Here is a 13050-nt window from a genome sequence, read left to right as displayed (position 1 = left end):
AAAATAGCATCAGAGCCAAATGAGGCATTCATATGTGCCCCCATACACAGCATAGGATCCAAATTAAATGCACCTTCTCTTTAGCGGTTTTCGAAAAAGCTGAACAGTGCCATCTAGGGCTTGTCAAAGCAACATCTGGGGGAGTCGTGTCCGCACAGAGGTGAGTCCTGGCGTCTCCGCTCTTTCTGCAGGTATGCATTCCTGGTATTAGAGGTGGCAGGAGGTTACGGATGGATCTACACACACCTAGGTTTTTTTGTCAGGTGAGAGGAGTGTCACTCTGATTGCTGATTCAGCACTCTCTGTGTTTCTAATCCCTTGCTGATCCTCTTTGGGAAGATGTGATGCAATCAAAAAAGAAAAGGCACAATGTGAAAACGTAAAAAAGGGTCACCTCCAGGGCGAGACCAGCATGTCAGTGAGTGAAAACAGCAACTCAGAAATACGAAGTAAGGGGAAATGAGTAGAGGTTGTGGCAGTGTCAAAATATCCAATTCCAAAGTGTTTCATAGCGGGTACTAACAGCATTTTTCTTTCTCACTATTTGCTTTCTTGAAGCTGTCAGATATAGTAACCTGAGGTCACTGCTTATTTATCTCACCCCAGCATATAACTACACTTTTTATACTCACATTCAGGTTTTCTAATGTACTCTACTTGCCTGGAGGTTATTCAAAAACAAATCATTATCCACTACAGGATTTCCATCAGAATTTTTTTCATGCTCCTAGTATGCTTTGATAAATAATCTCAAGAAATGCTATAATGCTGGGAAACACCCTTCACTCCATCAGATGTATTTAGTAGTACTTGGCAAAGGGGGGTTAAGGCATTACATTTGTTCCAGATTTATTTGTAATTAAGGGTTTGACTTGGGAAATGCTAAAGGTTTCCTGCTGCTGTGACGGTGGCATTTGAGAGAGAGATTTGTTTTCTTTGCCATGAAATTAGTTTAGTTTTGCATGGGCAGCATTGACAAAGAAATGCCAGCTTATTATACCAGGAGTGAGATCTTTCCCTGACCAACATCCAGACCACTGCTGTCCAAATACAGAAAATCATCATTAGTATGCCAAACATATTGTGTGAAGGTATGAAGGTCCACAACCTTTAAGATGAATGATATATATGTGTGTGTGTGTGTGTGTGTGCGTCCATGTGTCAGTGCGTGTATAACTACAGTATGTGTGTGTCCGTGCATCTATGTGAATGTGTTAGCTGTTAAGAGAGCATAATATGCCAGTGTTTCATCTCAAATTCAATTGAAGTGCTTTCTCAGCAAGCTCCACATAATTCCCCCAAGAGACCACATGCGTTCCATGTCTCCCCAGTTGCTCCCTTAACATGCAGGCTGAAGTATTGATTTCTTTCACAAATCCTTCATAGAAGACTTCCTTCCTCTCAAACAGAATGCAACCTCACAGGACTGCTTTAAGGTTTAATATTCATCCAGCTTTGGATAAGAACACAGATCACCTCCATTCAAATTTATTTATGATGCCACAGAGCGAAGGGGAAATGGTTTGAAGGGTAACTTAATGTTTACTCTTTCGTGGGGCATTCATTAGCTCCCCGTGTTCAATGAACTTTGGTCCTTTTTTTCTCATAATCCTTTCTGCTTGATACGCAAAAGATGTTTTATGATGATATTCATCCATTTTCTCAGCTTGAAGCTGCACAAAAAAAAATGATGTGGAAATATAGTTATATAGTCGTACAGTATACTGTAGATATCTGCTCCAATAATCCAGAAGAGTGGAAATAACTGTGAAATACTTACTGTTTGACATTGGTTTGCATATTTACCTACACCAACTGTAAGCAAATATCATACATCCTGTGTTCAACAACACTGAACAATGCATTTCACCACAGCTGCGAAACTCTCCAAAGATATGAGAATACGGTGAAGATGTTAGGGTATGGTAAAATACTGCTCATGATGGATTAGGTCATGGAAGCTTGTTGGTGGGTGAGTATTCATCTTACCACCTTCTGATGAACGTCAGGCATCATCCCACCGTTTGTTTTAGCTTTGGCACATACACAGTGGCGTGTCAGAATGAATAATGAATGTGTGGACAGATCTCTGAAGGTCATGTCACATTTATGGGTTCACAAGGAGTTGTTCACAAGGAGTGCTGGAGGGCAACTATTTCATGAAGGAGAGTTGAGGTCTTTACCCATAAGACCTCTCTTTGAAATTCTGGCAGGGGGTAGTGATGGGCTCTATGGGCCTGGCTCTGCCTCCGCGCAAGGTTGTCAAGTCTCCCCCTAAGGGGTGGGGGGTAGGGGCGGATTGACCCTAATAAGCTGATTCTGCTGTACATCCCTCCCTTGCCACACATGGTTGCCATCCATGTTTTGAAAGCATCATATATATTGCAGTTGCACGTCATCAGCCTTCTTAGCGTTTTCACACATCCAGCTCTGTGCTGCACCTGCATCAGTGATGCACCTCTATCTGTTGTCAGACACAGTACACCTGCACGAGAGGACTTGCAGTTGGTGGAAAACTCTGGTGCAGAGGCAAGCGTGAGCCAACGAGCATTCGGCACACGTCATGATTATGTTTCACACTCTCCCACCAGATCCCTCATAAATATAGCATCAATGGAAACCCAGCCTGGCGTTTCGAGCGAGAAGAATAAAGCACCTCCACCTGACTACTCAGCGCTCTCCGATCAATAGGGTGTCATTCACGTAAGGACCTGCAAGTTGGACGCCGGGTAGTAGAGGCCATTCGCTTCAGCTCTGACTCCTGTTTTGCAGGTCCAATCTCCCTCATGCCCCTTTGTGCAGCTCAAACAAGGGCCCTGGGATGGAGGTCTGTGGTGGAAGGCTCTTCATTAGAGCCTCAGAAGTGCTACTGCAGAGCAAAGGCTGGCTGTGCTGGTGTCAGTCCCCCACCGAAGGAAAATAAACATGGCAATATTCCCCAGCACTGGATCAATATGAGGATTGCTGGCATTGTACTTACAGTGGAGTTGTGAAAGGCCTCGAGTTCAGCCTATAATTAGGATTGAGACACAGCAGGAATAGACTGCTGATTCTAACTGGTTTCAAGCCCTGTAGGTAATTCCGTGATCCTTGTCAGAGACCTCACAGACAGGTTTCTGAAATGCTTTGACATTGTCTAATGCTGGGAAGCTATGGTTAGTTTGTTTCACCATGAAGGAAAATGTTTAAACTGTGGACTAACTCAAATGGTTGTGAGGTCAGCAGAGATGGGTAATACAAAGCAACAAAATGCTTTACCATAGGATATTTTTTACGCAAAAGTCTGAAAAATAGACTTATAAAACACCCTGATAGATGCCACAGAATGCTTTGGTAATAAATTGCAAAATATATATATTTTTTAATATAACAATGCCAAGCAACTGAACATGAACACAAAATAACATGAAAAAGTATGGAAGAGCAACCAAAATAGCAGCAAAAGCCACCATATGGCATTTTGTAAAGAAAAAAAAACTGTTATACCAGCATGGAAACCACGCCAGCTACTGTCGTTCGAAAGACGCAAAGCTGAAGATGTGAGACAGAGGCATCCCTTTGAGGATTGTTTTTGACTATGCACAGGTGGGCCCATCAATCTAGCTCCTGTTTACATGCCTGCCAGATGTTAGCCACTGTGACCAGGAGGAGCCAGCGATGAGCATGCAGATGCTGAACCTCTACTTAACAAATGCGAGTCCAACTCCCGTGGGCCAATTTACACTGGTTAGCAATGACACCCCCTCAAGGCTAACGCTAATTTCACTAACGATTTTGACAGTGGTAGCTGTGACCTTGCTGGGAGGGAGATATGGATAATGGCAAGAGTATAGCCTACACAAGGTAAGGCAAGGACAATTTGTACAGGGGAAAGGGATGAGTTTGGTTCTGGGACAAACGCTGCTATTTCAGTGGAATAGGTACCACTCTTCCCTCGCCTCACTCTGGAGTTTGTGTGTTCCTCTCCGCGGCAGTATAGCTGCCATGTCTTGCATACTGATATATCCCTCATCCACCTGGCACGGGATGTCACACCTGGGTTTTCTAGCAATGAAACATCCTTCTTCAATAAAACTAACTCATGAGCTTACACTGCAGAGTCTCTAAATAGGATTCTGTCTTTGTGTGGACAGTCTACAAATGATTTATATTCTTTCTAACCAACTGTAATGTTTTATGTCTTTTTATAGGGTTCTTGTAGTTATTATTATTTTATACAAATGTTTAGTCCCAAAACATGCAATTAATTCACAAATGTATTTGAAGTGTTTAATGAATCCAAGTTCCTGAGACAGTGAAAATGCAAACCTTCTAACAAAATATCAATTCTGGATCCAAATTTGGCATCTTCCCTTTGGACTGGACAACAACACAAAACAAATGCAATTCTTTGATACTATCTTTGTAAATCCTTTTGTGTTTGTTGATTTTCAGGAGAATTCGGTGCCTGCTTGGTGTAATTTAATTACTGTAGACCTTGGCGTGCTAAAGCGGTGACCGCGCGGCGCCCATGCCGAGCAGCGCGGCATGAGAGTCGGGCACATCCTGTCTGAGTCGACAGGAACATCAGACGCGACAGATGGCTCATAAATCATGGAGGTGCACGCATTGTGGCCACAGGAGGTCTTCCTCTGGAGAGCATGCAGGGAAAGAGAGCACCAACTCAGCAACACAGGCCCCTGACACATCACCTTCCTGGCTGCCTGGCTAGCTGGCAGGCTAACTGGTTGGCTGAGGGACTGTGAGGTTGCCTTACTTACTGTGAGGGTAGTGCCACTCAGGCAGCATTTTGGAGGCACGATGGCAATTATCCTATCCATTCGAACCATATTTCATCACATTGATCAGAGCACAACACAATTCATGTGAAAGTGTATGTTTAAAAGAAAATCTTTGAGGTTAGCTTGATATGCTAATGCAGTGATTTCTGCTTTTATCACTTTGGCATTGGTCCCATATTTTTCTATTTGTCGTAAATCTTTGGTGAAGCAGTCCAAATCACATCCCTTGAATAGCCTTGCCGCCTCGGACTGTAACTTACTGTAAGTGTGAGTATGTCTGTGTTGAAAGCAAGAAAGCATATGGGAAGTGCTCTTACTTTCGAGAAAATGATTCTGATTGTTGTAAAAGTGAGAATGATGTAACAATGATTGAGTCTTCCTGTGAATATGACTAAAACGAGGCCCGAGAAAACAGCTTGTACGTGATGAGTCGTAAAATGGAAGTTAACTGTTTAGGCAAGGAGATCAATCATCTAGACTGACTGAAATCTCATCCAGTCCCCTTAAACTATTTATTCCAAGAAGATTAATAAACAATATGAAAACCTATTTGCTTAGATAAGATGCCGTTCATCATGTTGTATATTGATATAAACTCTGCAAACGCATGCAAAATTAAATTGAATGAATAACAGAGAAGCCATGCTTGACATTGATTGAAATGCACAGAGGACTGAGGGGACACAAAATGTAGTGAGTGGTACTCTGGGGACAAATGGAAGAGTCATGAATACATTTCTGAAACCCTTGTGACATATAGCCAGTTCACATACACAACTGGATTGTTTAAACATTTGCTGGTCTGTTCAATGACGTAGAGGGATAAAAACACTAGCAATGCCTTCAGGGAGCAAAATATTTTTCTGCATACAATGTTTTCCGCACACAATCAGTTTGACAAGATCCAATAGGAGAGAATGGATTACCAAGAAACTCGTCCCTCAATAACAAGGTTTGGATCAAGATGTTTATTGTAGTAACTAGTCTGGATCATCAAACCATTCCAACCTAATGAGTGGTGGTCATAATGAGTAACGCATGTTGTGTACAGGGTGACTTGTACACAATGAAGTAAACAAGTTTAAATATAGTTTCCATGGAATTTGTTCCTTTTAGGGAATAGCATGAGGTGGGCTACAGCGTTCCTCTCTTGTTACCATGACATCATCACTCATCATCAACTCTCTTTACTGACAGTCTCAAGTTGGAGGCCTCGTGAGTGACGTCCACAAGATGACCTCCCATGACCTCAGCGCAACAGGTGCCCTGAAACCAAGCCAAAATGTCATCCTGACAATTAGTTACCTTTTCTTTTCCAAGAGGTAGACCTTTTTCTGCAGAATAAGTTTAATATGGCTCAATCTTTTGGCCTAGAAAAATATTTATGACTTTCTACACATTTACCCGGTTGTGCAATCTTGACCATTAATGCTGTGCAGATGTAGAAAACGGACTGTCTATTTAAAAACAGAATCTTGTTTTTAAGAAAATATAAAGAGGCATTGACGAACGCACTGATGAATTATACACCACCACGAGCTATAAGGAAGATTGATTCCTTACTCTAATCGATACTTCTTAGTTACCTTGATCTCGAAGGGCAGGTGCAGCGATTCAAAATCAAAGCACATCACTGCAGCTCTCAAGGGACTTCTGCTTCTCTGTGAGAAAAGAGGAGCTGAGATTCAACCTAAACTCTACTTGAAGCCAATGTCATTGCAGGGGTTTTTTTTCAATCCAAGGGCTTGTTACATACTCACATTCCTGAATTTGCATGCTAATGCTTGTATATGCTAAACTTTCCCCATCATTCGTCTGATGAAATCTCTTGGTGAAACCAGGAGTTGTTGGATTTTGTGTTCGGAGTTGTTATTCACTAGTTAATCAAACGCACACAAAAGCACTTGGGTGAAGAGCATCATGTTGTTCTCATCCGGAAGCCCAGAATAGGCACTTCAAAAAATCTCCCTTGACAACAAATCTTTCAAAAAGATGGATTGAAATATTGTGCACTGTAAACATAGTTAATTTTGTGAAAAATACATTTCTATAGCCCGGATGTATGTGAAACCCCTGTTTAGTAATTACAAGAGCAAATATTGTAGATAGTAACGCAATATGGGAATCGTTATTCACAACAAGAAGAGCTGAGGTTGAAATTCAACAGAAGGCTCTGGAAAAAGTTCATGCTTGCATGCTTTATCCTGTGGTTGTTGTCATGGGATGTTGACAAAGTGCAACATTGTCAACCAGTCAACCAAGTCAAGGCATTTTATCCAACATGGATCCCACCCATACAGACCATACATTGTAATTCTGCTTACCGGTAGTTGCAAAAAAACAAAACAAGGAGTTCTATCGTAAGAAATGATACGTCTTGGTGTCTGAAAAGCAATTGAAGCACCCTCTCTTTTGGTTTGGGATCATTTAAGATGTTTCATAATAGATCGACTGCCTGAGTGGCAGCAATGATTGGGTCTCAAGGCTTTAGGCTGCTTACATAAGGGGCACTTTCAGCAATCAAGATCTGCTCTCATTGTTGTTGCATAGTCTTCTTTCATTGAAAATAACTCTTGCTCCTTTTGTTTTCAGAAACACAGGCCCCAGAAGGGCCGAGAGACAAAGTGTCCAAAGTGTTGATTTCGGCAGCATTTACGGGGGTTTTTTCTTTTCGGGGAAGGATAATTTACCACAACAAACGGCTGATTAGAATGATGAGAGAGGTTGTGGTTGGAGTAGATGCTGTGAAACATGTTGGTTCATTCAGATTTGAATTACTATCCCTTAATTATAGGATAGGTGTGGCGTGATGTTTAAGTGCACTGTTGGGGGTTTGACTGCATTACAAAGGTTTGTGTGGGTTGACTGAGTGCTGTTGTGTTGCTGTACACACAAAAGGATCATAAATGAGCGTATGTATACTGTATACGTACATGATTCTCTTTTTCTGTTCAGTGGATTAGGTTTTCCTCTCATCACACCTGTCCTTATGGAAATGAAAGTCTATTCAATTTGGCGCTCCAGTAAGCATGCCTGATATTGGCTTGAATTCTATCAGGTAGAATAAATGGATTGATGGACATAACTCCATTCATCAATTGTTGAGCGTGCCTCAGAAAATAATCAGCACTTCTTTGTTGATGCAGGTATCATTTAACATGCAAAGCTAGTCTTTTGTCAGTAGCAACAAATGCCAACATTACAAACGGCTCCTACACAACTCATTCTGACATTCTCCCAAATGTTATGAAGAAATCTCTATTCCTTGCTGTGTATAGTCATTTTTTGTACATGCTGTACCTCTCTCCAGAACATATCTTCAGAAAAAATCAAACATGCTAGAGAGCAGATGCAGCCATTTTGTTCATTTAAAATAAATTATCCTCCAAAGCGTTCTCTGGGAAATCATCCCATCAGAGTAGTGTTTGTGGAAGTCCTTTACCAGGGTTGACATTACCTGTCAACAAAAAGAGCATTGCCCCGAGATGCTGGAGTCTTTCTCCAGCAAATAGTTTTTGCAGCATGTGCACTACTGTCTCCCTTTAACATGGAGAATGCTGGCCAATTAAAATTGTAATTCTGTGTTATTCAGCAAAACCAATTGACTGTTGACTGCTGCGTTGTATCCAACAGTGAACAGTCTTTTTATTCCTTCAAGAAACTTTGGAGTTGGCTTCCAGATGGTGAAGGCTTCTCGCCATAGAGGAGGGCCAATTGCTTTGATCAAACTGCACAAGTGAATACTAAGAAAACTGGAAGAACATTGCTGGATGGAGCTACTGAAAGGATTTTTCAGCAGTCCACATCCACCAACCGTTTAAGGCCTGATGAGGTTTTGTTCTAATCTCTGTCATTGCTTGTAGTTGCATGTTTGTTCTTTGTGATAAAGAGTAGTTGCTACAGTTCAAGGATTTCTTTCTGAGATTTTGTCCACGTAAAATGTTAGAGTGAGGTATAGCAATCTGTGATTAACTGGAATTCTGTTTTTGAAAGAGGATGCATTTGCCACATAAAATAAGGGTTAGCCAGCAAAGTGGGGGCCTGGGCTTGGTGGAGGTTATGCATGTGCTGCTGATGTCATCCATGCTCATTTTTGTTCGCCTAACCTAACCAGAGATGCATTTCAGATCCAGTTGCACAATTCTTATTTTGTCTTGTACGGAGTCAGGTGGCTAAGCGGTGAGGAAAACGGGCTAGTAATCAGAAGGTTGCCAGTTCGATTCCCGGCTGTGCCAAATGACGTTGTGTCCTCGGGGGGGAATGTACCTGTACTTACTGTAAGTCGCTCTGGATAAGAGCGTCTGCTAAATGACTAAATGTAATGTAATATATGCAGTAACTCCATGTGGATGAATGTTCAAAGTATGAACACGAGTGCCCTGAACTTGAGGGGACTGTACATACAGCAGAAATCTAGTTTATTTCACATCCGAGTAACATGCACAAAAACATCAGAAGTTAGTCTTTTTTCAGATTTTTCAGTTGTGCCCAGCAACACCCAAGCAGGTGGGGAGTGACAGAGAAGGCTGAAGAAACCAGAACAGAGGGAAGCAAGCTGCAGAAAGCTGCCAAATGTAAGAAGATACAACCAAGCACTGCCAAATGACACAGCATATGGAGTATAGCTGAAACACACACACACACATACACTAACATCCCCCCCCCCACACACACACACAAACACTTCCACCTCCTCCACAGTTACACTGATCCTGTCTCTGACACACACTGGAGCCACGATGGAAAACGTCACAGTCTCAACAGCAGCCATGCCCCAAGGCTGTGTCAGTTCCATGTTGTCCCAGCAGTCATATTGCGTTCACAAGGATACAGGCAACTTTTGCTGGTGGATTTGGTGTCTGATTTAAAAGACAAGAGAAAATGAGGGAAGACAGGTTTTCCCTATTTCTCTGCATGAGTAGGGCACTTCTGAATAGGATATGTGGAATACTGTAATTTAACCTCAATCTGTCAAGCAGTTCTCCAATGGTGATTCTAGAACTGTAACCGTGGTAATCTGTCGATCTCTGACAGTGGTAATAAGATATTACTATTCACTTGTGTAATCAAAAGCAAACTGCAATGTGTTGTGCTATTATGCGCATGTATGTATGCCTGTATGAATGCATTCATGTCTGTAAAATTGCTATATTTGATTTATTTGGTGTTTGATTTATTTTTTGCTGTCTTTCAGGTTTACTGGCAAACAGTAGGATACACTTAAGCCATGGTCTAGCTTCCTGGTAGAGTGGGTGAGGTATGCTGACTAGCAAATGGACACTTCTATAATGAAAAAAAAGCATTGACCCTGGGAAATGTATAAAATACAAACAGTTCACTGGGAAGTTTTGTGTAATTGTGTTGAATGTGAGTGATAAAAGGTAGTGTGTTCTTTTTAGGTTTTTGTTATGATTAAATATTTAAGGATTAAAAAAATACAATGCAGCAAAATGTAAATGAAAACCCTGGCCTTAATTCTGCAAATTAGCACGTTTAACAGGGTCCACAGAACTTTATGGCATGTTGTAACTTTATGAAGATGTTCATAAAATGATAAAAGATGTCCATGATACCCTGAAACGCCCTCATGGACGGGGGAGGGGTGTAGTTTGGTATTCGAGGTCCCTCAGTGTGATTTTGTAGTGCACAATAAAGTTTTATTTGTGATGCATCTTTCTCTTGATGCAATCAATAGTCTCCATGTGGCGCATACCACACCAGCTGTCCACCTCTCATTAACAGGGAAAATTAGCACCCTGACCACCTACCACCCTCATTACATGCACAACCCCACGCCTGCAGGAAAAATGAAAACAGGGAGGGAGAGGGTGACCCTTTCATTTAAACACCTCCCAGTGGTTGTCTTGGCTAAAAGTTCAGGGCACAAACAAACTATACTTCAACCATTTGGATCTGCTTTGTATCTTTGATAACAGGTATCTTTACAAAATTGGATTAGAAGTCCATATCTCCGTCTCTGCACATTTACTCTCACTATCTGTCTCTCGGTCTCTTTTCCACCCTTTTTAAATATACCCTTTTTTCCCTCCACCTCCCTGAGCAAGCTTGTAGAGCTGCACACAACCCAGGCCTCAGGAGAATCACTACGTGACAGCCATAGCTGCTAGGCTCCTCCAGATGTTCAGTGGATGAGACCACCAGGCCTTCAGTCCTCAAGCTGATCCTTTGCTTCACTCGGATCGGTCCCCATCTACCAACAGGCCTGCAGCTAACCAGATGGATCAGAACATGGATCAGCCTCACCTTGCCAACACATGCTCCCAGACACAATAGTTACACATCTCACAAATCTGTGCCCGGACATATAACACCACGCTGATTGACTCGTATGACGCAATGGCACCTCACAACTGAACTTGGATCCAGCCCCCTGCCCACTGACCAGACGGAAGCTCGTCTGATCCACGTTCAATCTTTCTATTGGTTGACAGCTGCATGGCTGCCGCCACACATCCCCCACCGCCCCCCTCTCCACAGTAAAGCCTCTTCATCAGAAATGACTCCTGAGTGAGAGAAACCCCAGACACCATCTGTCCCTGCCCTGTGGGCACACCCTCTCACACACTGGCTCTCTGAGTGAAGATAGAGCTCACAAAACAAAAGTGGAGCAGACACTGAATACCGGTTTGAAAAAAAAGATCACGGTGGCAAAGCTAACGTCTCAATAGATTGAGACAATCAAGAGTTGCTTTATCATTTAGTCTGTCTTTTTATGAAAATTCTGCAACCAAAAGACATTTGTCACCCCAATAAACGTAACCTACCTCAACCCAGATTGGATGTGTCAAACATGATAAATTCTCTTGAGTTTAGAACAGATGTCACATTCTAACTTATCCTCTGTTACAGTGCATCATGGGAATAATTCAGATACACAGCTCCTGGATGAAAGAAACACAGGACAGAGCTTTAAGGTACCTTTGTTGATTCATCATTATTCTTTTTCTTTGCCGTGTACAGAGACTACCCTGTTGGAGTTGCATACCCTCTGTATGGACCAGACATAGCTAATTAGTTTGTGGAGCAGAATGGCGCAGGAGGAAGGAAGCGAGACGCCATGCAGAAATGGAATCCACAGCATCTAAATGAGGCCTGACAATTGACTGTGTCCTCGTTGAAGCCAACCACAATGAGCCAACCACAAGGAGAATATTGTGAACAATATTTGATGACAGGTTTTTCTGCCTAATTGGGACAGAATATAAAGGACTCATCACGTTGTCACTGTTAATTATGGCCCTTTGCAGTGTTGTGTTTTTCTTTGCAGTTTTCTTAGCGTTTAGTTTTGCCAATTTTTTGTTGGGAGAGTACAGAGAGAGGGACAAATTGTGCCCAACAGACATTGCTCAGTCAGTTTGGGAGATAAAAGCAGCAAATAAGATTTTATAATTAATTGTATCAGTCTCAGCTAGTCCTAATATCTTGCTTCTCACGTTAATAAATGTTGTTGGAATTGAGAATGAATTGGAGGACTTGGTAATTTGGTAATGTGGATACTAATAGATTACCTTCTCCCTCTCTCTCGCCTCTACACTTTCATTTTCTCCGTCTTTCTCTCTCTCTCAACTGCGGTTTCTGACTCACACGTTTTTCTCTTTCACTACATTTTGTCTCTTCCACAATCTATCTATTCTCGGTCTCTTTCAGTCCCTCTTTCCCTACCTCTACCCACCCTTGCTCCCTGTGCTGATTCTGATTCATGCTTTGGGGCAGCCTTAGCCCAAGAGCTCAAAGAACCTGGTGTCTGGTGACCACAACAACAGACAGCAAAGGTATTGGGAGGATGAGGACAAGGTAGATGAGGAAGAGGAGCGAGTTGAGGATAAAGGAGGAGTAGGAAAAGAGAGAGAAACCAGGAATGAAAGTGAAATTGTAGAAGTGTGAATAGAAGCAAGTTAAAGATTCTGCCTATTTTCCCTTAGAAATCTAGATGGATAATGAATTGGGAATCTTGTGATAATGTGATGTTGCTAGAGAAATAAAATGAAAATAACCTAGATTAAGAAAAAACTTATCTGAAAGTTTTCTAGTCAAAATGAATTTAATCAACTCACACACACACACACCACAGCAACCATTGCAAAATACATGCTCCAGCGAGTGCTGTTTACTGATTTGCCGATTGGGCTAAAGAGGGCAATGTTCAGCAATTCAATCTACACAGTAAACACCATAATTGGATTGTGTGCTTATGTGCTTTGATGTGTTCAAACCTCAAAGGATGGCACATTATGAGACCTAATTGATT

Source organism: Hypomesus nipponensis, chromosome 2 (genome assembly GCF_054491055.1).
Source record: "Hypomesus nipponensis isolate SF chromosome 2, ASM5449105v1, whole genome shotgun sequence".
Classification (NCBI taxonomy): Eukaryota; Metazoa; Chordata; class Actinopteri; order Osmeriformes; family Osmeridae; genus Hypomesus; species Hypomesus nipponensis.
The sequence above is the reverse complement of the archived record's forward strand: the minus strand, read 5'-3'. Positions refer to the sequence as shown.